The sequence below is a fragment of the Equus asinus genome, chromosome 9, assembly GCF_041296235.1.
Source record: "Equus asinus isolate D_3611 breed Donkey chromosome 9, EquAss-T2T_v2, whole genome shotgun sequence".
Lineage (NCBI taxonomy): Eukaryota > Metazoa > Chordata > Mammalia > Perissodactyla > Equidae > Equus > Equus asinus.
In genome coordinates this window covers 38,994,687-39,007,346 of record NC_091798.1, presented here as the reverse complement: position 1 = coordinate 39,007,346, position 12,660 = coordinate 38,994,687, and the positions used below count along the sequence as shown (strand labels likewise).

General features: G+C 38.8%; 1 long non-coding RNA gene across 1 annotated transcript; it reads right to left on the bottom strand.

Moving 5' to 3' along the window:
• Positions 1 to 240: 240 nt before the first annotated feature.
• Positions 241 to 11,608, bottom strand: LOC139046163 (uncharacterized). The gene is made up of 3 exons (XR_011505799.1): positions 11,376 to 11,608; positions 3,075 to 3,181; positions 241 to 2,531 (listed from the first exon to the last, which is right to left on the bottom strand). It is a non-coding gene; the product is annotated as an uncharacterized lncRNA (long non-coding RNA).
• Positions 11,609 to 12,660: the final 1,052 nt, after the last annotated feature.

Below are 12,660 nucleotides of genomic sequence, written 5' to 3'. Positions count from 1 at the left end.
CAAGCTGGCAGCACCGACACCAAGAAGAAAGTCCCTCCCCATGAAGCTCACCCATCAACCTCCAGTAGTATGGATGGGTTAGCCCAGGACAAGCTACTGCCAACTGCTCTGTCCATTGGAAACCAGATGATTGGAAGAATAGAGCCTCAGAGGGGCAGGTGTCCCACCTGGGGAACCAATTTGTTACCTGATCAAACATGAGTCCCCTTCTTGGCAAGTTAATCGAACCACACCAGAAGTAGTCACACAAAGCAGAAATTTTATTTGTGGCATACAGCAAAGAAAATGGAGATCACAGGGAATAATTTCACAAAGCTATGGCTCCCTGAGCATGGGGAGGCAAATACCTTTATTTGGGGTAGGGAATGAATATCCAAAGGGGAAGTTTCATCATCACATGTAGAGGTAGGCATAAGCTTGCACAAGTGTGGTTTGAAATCATGCTTTTAGGGGCTGGCCCTGTGGCTGAATGGTTGAGTTCACGTGCTCCACTTTGGCGGCCCAGGGTTTCACTGGTTTGGATCCTGGGTGCAGACATGGCACTGCTCATCAAGCCATGCTGAGTCGGCAACCCACAGAGTACAACCAGAGGCACTCACGACAAGAATATACAACTGTGTACTGGGGGGCTTTGGGGAGAAGAAGAAGAAAAAAAGGAAGATTGGCAACAGATGTGAGCTCAGGGCCAATATTAAGAAAAAAAAAAGGAAACCATGCTTTTACATACATCACATGATCTAAAAATGGCTCCTTCACCCCTCCCAAAGAAAGAGAATTTAGGATGTTAATGAGCGCAGGTTACTTTAGTACAACTCTCTGCCTGTCTGTGCAGGTGTCATTCTTGTGGTTGCAGTCTCGACCGCAGTCTGGCCAGGGCAGATAGGTCCAGGGCAGTTGTTATTTAGAGCTTCTTCCTGGAACGTAGCTGAAACCACATAAGCTCAAGACTCCAAAGTTGTTAGAGAAAGGAACATCTGCACTTTTCAACAAGACAAGAGAATTAGGTCAAACACAAAAAAAGGTTAGAGTGTAGGCAAGACAAGAGAAGCAGGTTAGAGTTCACAGCTGGTGACATTTTCTCTCCTTGTGGAAGGAGCTGATCACATAATTTCTCCCAGAGTTAGCTTGGCTGTTAGTTATCAGGGCACATCACTTGCAACGTGAGAAATTCCTTCTGATGTTGTGCACACACACAGAGACAGTCCTATTATAATTAGGCAGGGAGCTTTAGTAAATCAGCATGCTGCTATTCTCCCTTTGAAGTTGTGCCTAAGAGTAGTACGTAACAACCTTATTGTCAGAACCAGTTAGGCAAAATGTTTATTGGTTCCCATTTTCTCTTGTGGTTGATCCGTGGGGAAATGCCTCCTGAAACATTAAATCATAAAAGTCTTTTGCCTCAAAAAATGTCTAGGGGTTGGTCTCTGAGCTTAAGCTCCTGTGAGATAGATGCTGGTCAATTTACTTCCGCAATATGGAGTCTAATCTGCGTAAAGAAATGAGGGAGATTGGGTAGTGAAAAAGACAAAGCCCAGCAATTTGTTAGGTTATGCAATTATCATATGACTTGGGGATCATCAATCCACAGAACAGGAACAATTCAGACAACTACTCAGTCAGTGGCCAGCCTTAGAGAAGAGCTAAAAAAATTGACAACTGAGGCATAAACATACAGGAGGGTTGAATAAACAGCTCTGTTTTTTGTCTGTGTGAGGAAGATTAGCCCTGAGCTAACATCTGTGCCCATCTTCCTCTATTTTATATGTGGGGTGCCTGCCACAGCATGGCTGGATAAGCAGTACGTAAGTCCACGGATCAAGGCCGGCAAATCCCAGGCCACCAAAGCCGAGTGTGTGAACTTAACTGCTACACCACGGGCTGGCCCCAAACAGCTCCTATTTTTAAGCTTTGCTTTCACTAGCTTAATTTTATCTTTTATGTGACAATAAATTTTTATTATAAAAGTAATACATGTTCTGGGGCTGGCCCCGTGGCCGAGTGGTTAAGTTCGTGCACTCCACTGCAGGCGGCCCAGTGTTTCGTTGGTTCGAATCCTGGGCGCGGACATAGCACTGCTCATCAAACCACGCTGAGGCAGCGTCCCACATGCTACAACTAGAAGGACCCACAACGAAGAATATACAACTACATACCCGGGGGCTTTGGGGAGAAAAAGGAAAAAAAATAAAATCTTAAAAAAAAAAAATCTTGGTTACAAAACCATCTGGCTTATAGCTTTGGAAGATATTCCTCACTAAATTATTGATACAAACCAGCCTTTCAAGAAAGAATTACACTCCCAAGTCCTTAGGTTTATTCCGCTCTCTGTGGCTAACAGCATTCGTTATCCAGATGAAGCACACATTTCTTCTCAATTGCAGTGGCTTTCCAGATCACCTTCCTCTTCATCCTCCTCAAGCCTGGGGGCAATTTTCCAGGGACATTCGAGTCTGGACGCTTCATCCCCCCTTTCACAATGGCATGGCTGGCTTAGAGCCCAACTCAGATGTCTGGTAAACCTGTTCTGGAACCTAGGTGGGGGCACACATATTTGGGAGCAGTAGCTGGGTTAAGCAGTGCTACATCTAGCCTGGGGATGCTTGTAGGGCAGGGAGGTGGGTTGCTACAGGCTGAGCTTAAATCAGATAGAAATTTAGGATCATTCAGTTACTTTCTTTGCACAGATTTGGAGTGATAAGGCCAAGGAGCTAAGGGACAGGTCCATTTTTGCTGGCAGAGATGTGCATTGTAGAATAGATTCTTTGGTTGCAAGTTAAAGAAACCAACTGCATCTAGTTTAAGCTAAAAAGAACAGTTTATTTTAAGGACACAAGTTTGTCTCATTGAAACTTAGAATAGGACTTCTTATTCTTAAAAATAGGCAGCTGGGCGTTCCAGAAGAAACCAGAGACTAGAAAGCCAGAAGACCTCTTTTTTTCGTTACTTTATTTTCTATAATTCTCTCTCTTAATTTGTTTCATGCTTCCTTATCTCTGCAGACCAGTTTTTCTCTCCTCCTTTCCACAGCTTCTAAATTTATTTACCCTTGGTTCTAGTTGTCCACAAAAACCTACCTTCTCTTTCTTAATCCCCATTCTAAATTCTTCATGGAAAGAAAAACTGACTGGATCACCACGCGTCAGGTGGCCACCTGTGGTCCTGTTAGCCATGGGCCGGTGGGCTGTGAAGAAGAAAGATAAAAGGAGAGATCAGATGCTTAGAGATGAGTTAAATACCTTGCTGCCAGCTGACATTCCTCAAGTGTACACTAAACATCAGTGTATAGAATCTTAGAAGGTTAGGACCTAGAGGAAACTTATTTAACAAGTGAGAAAATTGGGGAGGGGAACAGACTCATTCAAGGTCACTCAGCTAGTCAATGACAAAGCAAAGTCATTATCCTATTAGCATGGACTACAAGACCAGAGGCCTCCAGGAGTGAATGACAATATACATTTCATTGTATCTTTGACAGCTATAAGTAGTATAATTTAGGGGAGCTTTTTTATTTTATATGGAGAGTAGTGTATTATTATTATATAATTTTATTCCTCTTTTTACTCAAAATGGAAATATCAATATTGAGTTCTCTTTATTGGTTCTAAAAGTAATACAAAAATGTATACATATATATCTAAAAAATATAAATCTAAAAAAAATATATTTATATATTTAAAAATAAAATATACAGAAGCCCAGAATTTAGAAAGTAGCAAATAAAGTATCTACAGAGAGCCACCACTGAGAGTTTGGAATCTATTCTTCCACAGAATGCCTTTTTCGATGCATATACAACTGGGTACTTGAAAGAACTCAATAAATAGAAGGCTTCTTCCTCGTCTGGAGTGATGAATAAATTGATAAATAAGACAAATGAATGGCATAGAAGGCAAAAATGTTATTTTATTATTAACAAAGATGAGTTAGAGGACATAGATTAGCGTGAGTGCCAAATTTAGGGACCGCTAAATGAAACTCCAGAAATAGTCAGGGTTTCCATCCCAGTACAGGCAAGAAAGACAGCATGGAGAAGAAGAAAAGAACTAGTATTCTCAGCAGGCAGCTCACATCTAAGAGGAAAAGGGGCAGAGTTGAGCCAAGTATTAACTGCTTATTCTTCCCTATTTTGCAATCAAATAAGTCGCTCCAATCCTGTGAAGCAGAGTGAATAAAGGGGCACAAAAAGCTGAGTGTGACTCTGAGTTCCCTTTACATAGAAGGGAACCTCAGTAGGGAGACGATACCTTTTTCTGTAAATAGTATATATATTTTTTAAGTTACTTTCTGTAACTTGCTTTTTCCCACACAAATATAAGTCTTTTAAATTATTTGCATACATTCCATGATATGGTTATACCATAGTTTATTTAACCAGTCCCTGGTAATAGATATTAATTTTTACTACCAAATCTTTACTGCCATAACCAGTGCTACAACGAACACTCTTTTACTACATATGGCATATTAGTCCAATATTCCTTCCGGATAAATTCCAAAAGTGGAATTACTAAGTAAAAAAATATGCACATTAAACTTTTTCTACATGTTAAAAAATTGGCCCCTGGAAATGCAATATACTCCTACCAAGAGTTTATGAGTTTTTCTATACCTTCCCTAATATTGGATATTATCAGTTATTCTCATCTTTGAAAATATGATAAGCAAAGCATTGTGGTTTAATTTGCATTTCTTTGATTACCATAAAGTCACACATGTTTTTTCCATCTTTTCTGTCAGAAGATTATGATTTGACTGGTCTGATTTACGGTGTTTTAGTGTAAGCCCTGACGGTTGGCTTTCTTTTTGTAATGCAAGTACCTGACTTAAGCTTTGATTGCTGAGGCATCCACTTCAAAGGTGGCTATCTCGAATAAACACATTGACAGCCACACAACTCGATAAAGAAGCAGGCCCTCCCTCGCCCACCCTGTCCCCCCCCCCCCCCCCCCCCCCCCGCTGCCACGTTCCTTTGTTTTAGAGATCTTGGTTGATTTCGATAACTGACCATTTGGACTGCTTGCTTTTTCTTTTCCTGCGCTTTAAATTCTCACTCTTATGTTTTAAATTCACCAATAGTGAGTCCACGAAACCCTAGGCCCCCACTCTTGACCCCAAACAGACCTCCTGTGTGGCCCCAGGTACGCCATGTAATTTCCAGGATCTGTGCGTAATAAACCTTTTTGTCTTCAAGTTTTCTGATGGTTATTGCTAAGGGCATCTTGCAATCATATTAAGAACCACAAGGGCTGATCCAGCCACAACACTGGTTATCAATAGCTGTGGAACAAAACAGGTGTCAACTATTTACCAGAATATGAGATGCCTTTAAGCATCTAAGCAGCAAATTTGGCTTTAAAACAGCGTGAAAAATTGATGGTGTTATCTAGCTCAGTAGATATATTAGATAGATTACTGTGTGTGATCTCAGAATCAATGTTCAGTCCATATATTTGTGCAATGGATAATTACTGTAATAAATGCAGACTTGGCATTTTAGTAAAAGGAACATAGTGCATTAGGCCTGTGTCCCAGAGGGCTTGCTGGATCAGGAGCTAAGAAACCATCAAGTATAGTGAGCCAACGGCCTTGCTTCCATAGCTCTCTCCTGCAGTCCTCATCCAGGGCATGCCAGATTCATTTTCCTGAAAAACAGCCCACATGTCATTGTTCCCGGTTCTCTCAGCACATTGATGAAAGTTTGACTAACTCCTTAAGCAGCAGACCTGGAGCCTGTTCCTCGTGGGTCTTAGATTTATTAAGAGAGTCGGTAATGTGTGTTAATACCAACAAAGGAAATTTAGACACGTCTAAGCATACATCAGGAGAGATCATTGAGTTAATATCTATACAGATCTTAGGACAAGGTCAAGCATACAGGAAGTAATTAATAAATGTGAGCTATTTTTTAAAAGTTGAAAATATGGCACCTGAGCCCAATTTGAGTGACTGGGAGTCAATTTCTATTTCTCTTCCTTCTCTTTCTCCCTCCTCCCAGCTCCCCAGTTTATCCTTTTTCCCATGCTCCTTCTCTTCTCCCTTGATTCTTTTCTACCCCTCCTCACCATGTTTTTCTCTCCTCCTTATCTTTCCACTCCTCTTCTCCCTCCTTCTTCCCATGCTACCTTTATTAAATCCTTTTCTCATCTTCTCCTCTCCAGTGACAGTCAGTTTGTGGTTGAAACTCTCAATAACAACTCAGAAAGTCAACAAGCTGCAAAAAATCAATTTACCTAAAGTGAATTTACCTAATGTTTAATTGGGTTAAAATTTAATTTTTTCAATTCAATGCATTTCATATGGGACATACTGAGTTTACTCTTTTCTTGTATTTGCATGCTTTAAAAGTAAGTTAAGATGACATTTCCTCTCTTACATCTCAAGGGTTCCTGCTGGATAATTTCACAGTTACTTTTATTTTAATTTCAAGAAAACATGCACATTTTAGGCTACTAGTCAGAAGCGGAAAGTGTCCAGAAACAGTTGGTCACTTGCAGAGACAACTCTCTAATTAAGAAAATTAATTCTCTTCTAATTAAGAAAACAAAAATCACATAACTTTGTATTTCTTTTTCATTTTTCTCCCTTGCTCTTTGTTTGCCTATGGATTAAGTGAGAAAGCAGAGGGCTACAAGGAGGAAACTTGGGAATATAGGTGGCTAGAGGCAGATAAAAAGGTTTTCACTCATACCATCAACAAAATATAAATGCCATTTGGATTAAAGGGTTAAATATGAATTAAACCATCGAAGAAGCAGAGTAAAACAAAAGTGCAGTCTATTAAAGACCTGTTGGGGAGAAGGACTTTCCAAGCTTAAAGGCAATAAATTGAACACGAAAAATAGATTTGATTACATAAATTTATATTATATCCCTAAGCTAAAAGGCAGATTGCCAAAAATATTAACAGAAAATATAATAAAAAATATTTTTATGTAATAAAGAAACTGTACAAATTGATAAGAAAAATGCTCAGGTTCCAAGAGATATGAACAGACCAGGTAATTTAAAAATATTTTCGAAAATGTTCAACTGTTCAACCTCATTGATAATCAAAGGTTTAAAAAATGAAACAATTAGATACCATTTGTCATCTACTAAATTATTAAATATTTTTAAAAATCATAATTTCTGGGGCCAGCCTTGTGGTGCAGTGGTTAAGTTCGCATGTCTGTTTCAGCGGCCTGGGGTTCACAGATTCGGATCCTGGAGGCAGACATACGCACTGCTTATCAAGCCATGCTGTGGCAGGCGTCCCACATGTAAAGTAGAGGAAGATGGGCACAGATGTTAGTCCAGGGCTAATCTTCCTCAAAAAAACCAAAAACCAAAAAAATCATAATTTCTGATCCTTATGAAGATACGAGATGACAATTCTTCTCCACTCTTTCTTTCATTCTAGGGGAGCTCTAACGACTTGGTCCTTCCAGTCTCTACCCAATTCCTCACTCCTTCCTAAAGGAAAAGACTTACCTGATAGGAGAGTTTGAAAGGATAAATTGGGCATGCACAAACCATCGCTGTTCCTTTTTCTTCCTTGTGAATCAAACCATTCACCTGGAGCCCACGTTCTACTCCAGTCCTCCTGGTGTGAAGGAGAGGCCTCTCTTGGATTTAATTCTAGAGATCATTATAAGAAGCATATTTTCCTGAAGATATAAGCATGTTCTCTAATATCAGATTTATCAGTGGTAACAGTGATATTTTGGTCTCCATTTGTCTTCTTCCTTGTTTTATATCTCTATTGCTTTAGATATTGGCCATAACGAAGGGTACTACTTATTGGGGCCTGTCAAAATCCAACACTTCATCATTGTGTATCCAAAGCTTTAAAGATGTTCAAAGCCTTTTGTCCATTTCTGGAAATTACATTTAGACAAAGCTTTATGAACTTAGATCTTCATTACATCTTTATTATTAATGATACAATGGTGGTTAACGAATCTATGTTGTATCCACTAACAAGATAGTCACTAAAAGGCAAAAATCAAGATGCAAGAGAATATACATACTCGTTCATTCAACCAATATTTTTTTTAGCTTGTACTATGAGCCAAGAACTTTGCTACATAAATTACAAGGACAAAAGGCTGGAAGGAAATATACCAAAAACCTTAACAACTTTTTTTTTTAAGTAGTAAAACAGAGGTTGATATTCTCTTTCTGACTATATGCTTCTTAGGGTCTTTTTTTTTTTTGAGGAAGATTAGCCCTGAGCTAACTGCTGCCAATCCTCCTCTTTTTTCTGAGGAAGACTGGCCCTGGGCTAACATCCATGCCCATCTTCCTCTACTTCACATGTGGGATGCCCATCACAGCATGGCTTGCCATGCAGTGCCACGTCCGAACTGGTGAACTTTGGGCCACCGAAGCAGAACGTGCACACCTAACTGCTGTACCACCGGGGTGGCCCCCTTAGGGTCTTTTAAAATTAGGAAGTGCTACTTTTTATGGCTTTATGAAAGTGTATACACTAAAATAATTCAAGATGAAATAAAACACATACACTAGAAGAGAGAGAGAATAATACTATTAAAAGCAAATGTGATGCATCAGTTAGGATTAGTTTAAGTTAATATGTTTTTAAAAGACTCAAAATAAAAGGGATGGAAGTTATATCCCTCTCATAAAAAGAAGTCTGATAGATAAGAAAACTGATAGGTAGCTTTACTATATCATTAGGGACCTAGGGTCGTATCTTCAGCTCTGCATCCTCAGCAGGAGACTTCCTCATTGTCAAGGTCTCCCATAATTCAATATGGCTGCTAGATCTCCAGCCATTTGAGAAACAGGAAGGCGGAAGGGAAGTCTTTGCAGGTTTCTCAGAAATCCCACCTAACATTTCTGTTTACATGTGACTGCCAAAAAAAAAAAAAATCAGTCAAAACTACAGGCAAGGATGTGGCCAACTAAAAGGCAGTGCTCTCCATCTGAAAAAAGAGAATTTGGGGCTACAGCCTCTGCCACAAAACGGATGAGTTTTTAAAAATAATCTCAGAGTGGGGAAAAACTTTATAAGTATGACAGAATACTAAGAAGTCATAGAATAGAAAATATTTTGTATAGAAAAATTTTTTTAAATTGCATTGCAAAAACCACCATTCACAAAATCAAAAGACAAAATGTCTTCCCAATAATGTCATAGGAAGGTGCTAATTTCTATAAATATATATAACTCCTACAAATTAATAAGAAAAGCCTTCAAAAACAATGGAAAAATATGTAAAGGACATTTCACAGAAAAGGAATATGCAGATGTTTTCAACATAGGGTTCAAACAAATTCAAAATAAAACTCCAGTGAGATATTATTTTTTTTCACTGATTAGAAATGATCAAGAAATTTAATGACACACTGTGTTGGTAAGGGTGCGAGTCTACAGTTACCCTCATATGCCGTGTATCAGATACTTCTTGCGCCTCACTTCATATCCTCTAAATTTCACCTCTGATTCCAGCTGTTGCTGCAGTGAAAAAACCCCTCTGTGGACTTGGATTTATTTCTGGCTGACAGTGTCTGGCCTCAAGCATGCATCTAAGTCTTTTGCTTTCTCTCCTAGGATTTTTCTGATGTCTTATCATGGGACTGGTGGTTGAGGGTGCTGGTTTGCTCTAGAAGTATGAGGACTTAACAACTCTGGGTCAATCTTTAACCAATGAGGGATGAGGACTGATAGACAAATGTTTCTCCCTGTTGATCCTTGGGTGAAAAGTTACAAGAGGCCTCCTACACCATCCTCTGAAGTTCCTGGTGGCTGGATCCCCAGTTGCCCACAGTGTTGGTCTCGATATGCGTCCTTGCATTGGCTTCTTTTCTGTTTCACTTTTCCTGGCCCTTCTCTTCTGCTCCTTCAGATCACCTCACAAATTGCCTATACACAACCCTTGTCTCAGGCTTTGCTTTTGAGAGTAATCTGAGCTCAGACATATTGCTAATGGGATATAAACTGGTAAGAGTAATTTGATAGTATTTACTGCAATTTTTAAAACATTGACCTAGCAATTTCACTTTAGGAATTTATTTTAAAGATGTATACTAATATTTTAGCATGTGTGAAATCATGGTTGTGAAAGAATATGCATTGCAGCATTGTATAATAGCCAGGAATTTTTTTTAAAAACACTAAATTCTTAAAAATATAGGATTGCCTAAATAAGTACCATTATATCTAAACAATAGAATAGTACGCAGATGGTAAATAATGAGATAGCTTTATATGGAAAGGTCTTTAAAAGTTGATGTAGAGTGGTAAATATAATAAGCTGGTATTTCATAATATATATGCATGTGCATGTATATATATGCTGGTATATGTATAGAAGATCCTGGAAAGAGATACAGGATTTTATCAGTGGGTTGTCTCTGAAGAGAAGTTGGTGGCTTCGAGTAAATGTGAGAGAGACTTGTTTTTATTTTATATAATTTTGTACTTTTAAAATATTGTACCATGGGAATATATTACTTATTCAATTTTTCTACCAAGCCAAAAAAATGTTTTTTTGTTTTCGTTATTAATATATCATGACTTAGTATTACTTTGCTATTTAGAATACCGGATCTTGTCTCAATGCCTGTCTGAAATGTCTATTATGTCTATTTACTATTTTTTAAATTTAGAACCTTTGTATCAAAAGTTTCAAATACATAAATTAGAATGAATAATAAAATAAACCCTCATGTACCGATCATCCAGCTTTCAACAATTATCGTCATTTTGTCAATTCTTCCTACTTTTCCCCCAGGAACATAAAAGCAAATCCCAGTCCAATCTGTATGTTCTACATAGACTGGAGCTGTGGTTGTTAATTTCGGCTAAACCTAGAGAAATGGGTAGAGTGGCCAGATTTAGCAAATAAAAATATAGGACAGCCAGTTAAATGTGAATTTCAGATAAACAGCAAATAATTTCTTAGTATGTCTCATGCAATATGCCCCATGCAATATTTGGAAAATATTTATAATAAAATATTATAAATATTTTAAAATTTAAAATATTATAAATATGTAATTTAATATTTATAATAAAATATTCTTATTTCTTTTATTTGTATTATTTGTTTATCTGATAATGCCTGTGTTCTGCCTCAGGCAAAATAAATCAGACTCTCTCGGGTTGTGGCCTGGCCATCAATATTTTAAAAAATTCCCCAGGTCAGAATCACCTAATTCACAGCTAGGATTAAGAACTACTGTTCTAGGAAATTCTAATTTTAGATGAATAATTAATATCTAATTAAGATAAATCGGCATCAGGAGAATCGACCTATGGTGCAACGGTATCAGGCGGACTAAATCCCCATCACCACCTTAGCATGGCCATCCCTTTTGGTGCATTATGCCCCTCTAAGAATCAAACTCATTTTGTAGTCATTACTTACAGGGTCCCACTTTGAATTTGGCGTGTGCCTCCGGCTGTCCTCTTTGAATAGGTGAGTTCTCTCCTGAGTAGAGCAGTCTGCATTTCTTGCCTTTTAGCTAAGGCCTGGAACTGAACATGTGAACATTCTCTCCAAAGTGGAGGTTGAAACACCCTGGTCTCAGGTCAACAACGGCTCAGAAATCCCCTTTGATTGATGGGCAGATCTGTTTTTTACTTGCATACATGGAGTAACTGTAAGTAAGAATAAGTTGGTGACTTGTAAGCGTCAGGGACATAACCAGAAGCAAACTCCTACTGGACTAAGTTGGTTTAAGAAAAGATAACGTGGTGAAAGCAATTCTGCTTAGCGTTGCTCAGAAAAACCATCAGACTTCTATATTTCCAGACTCTTTCCAAAACGAAATGTCACCTGAAAGCACTTCTTTCTTCTTCTCTGTAGCTAAGGTGCTATCTGTCTCCTCATCAGCTCCAACGACCAACTGTGGCAGAGAAGAATGGGCTGTTATTTGATGCCAAATTGAATCTGCAGAGATTCAGTGAACTAAGACTAGAGAATTATTACAGTGACTCAGTATGTGTGTTTATTTGTGATTTTTAACATCGATAGCAAGCAAGACTTACTTTTAATTTCCTCTTAAATATTAGGATGTTTCAGAAAGCCCACAGTTACTGATTAGGCCATTGTGTTTCTGATCTTGGTGATAGAAAGTAGCCAACTTTTAAACTTAAAAAAAAAAATCATCTGGAGGCTTTAAATGAACTTTCCAAACCTCGCGTGCCCATCCTAGCCACAGGGAAAACAGGAATACTACAGCTCAGTGCTGCTTTTTAGACATCCTTGCTGCCCTCTGGTTCTCACAGGCCACTGTCCCAGGTGAGAAGAATTGGCAGCTCTGGCAGCACAACTATTGTCCCAGTGTTCTGATCTCCTGAGAAGCATGGGCTCCGGGAGTAGATTTATCTTCAAAAGGGTGGAAAGCCAGAACCTTGATTCCTCCCACTATGGATAATATCCAACACAGCAGAAGGAAACTCTCCTGCCAGATGGCCCTGGCCCTTGTCTCTGGCCTCCAAACCTGCATTGGCAGGGGTCAAAAGGCGTCTCTATGTGGCCCTCTGATTAAAGAAAGACATCAGTTTTAGGTAAGTGAGAGCCCCAGAATACTGAATGTTTTTTGACAAGATCCCCATCCTTCACCCCCAAGTCATAGCCTTACCAACACTATCTGCTACTGGGACAATCAGAATTAACTTCACACTGTGTATCAGTTTTCTAAAGTTCA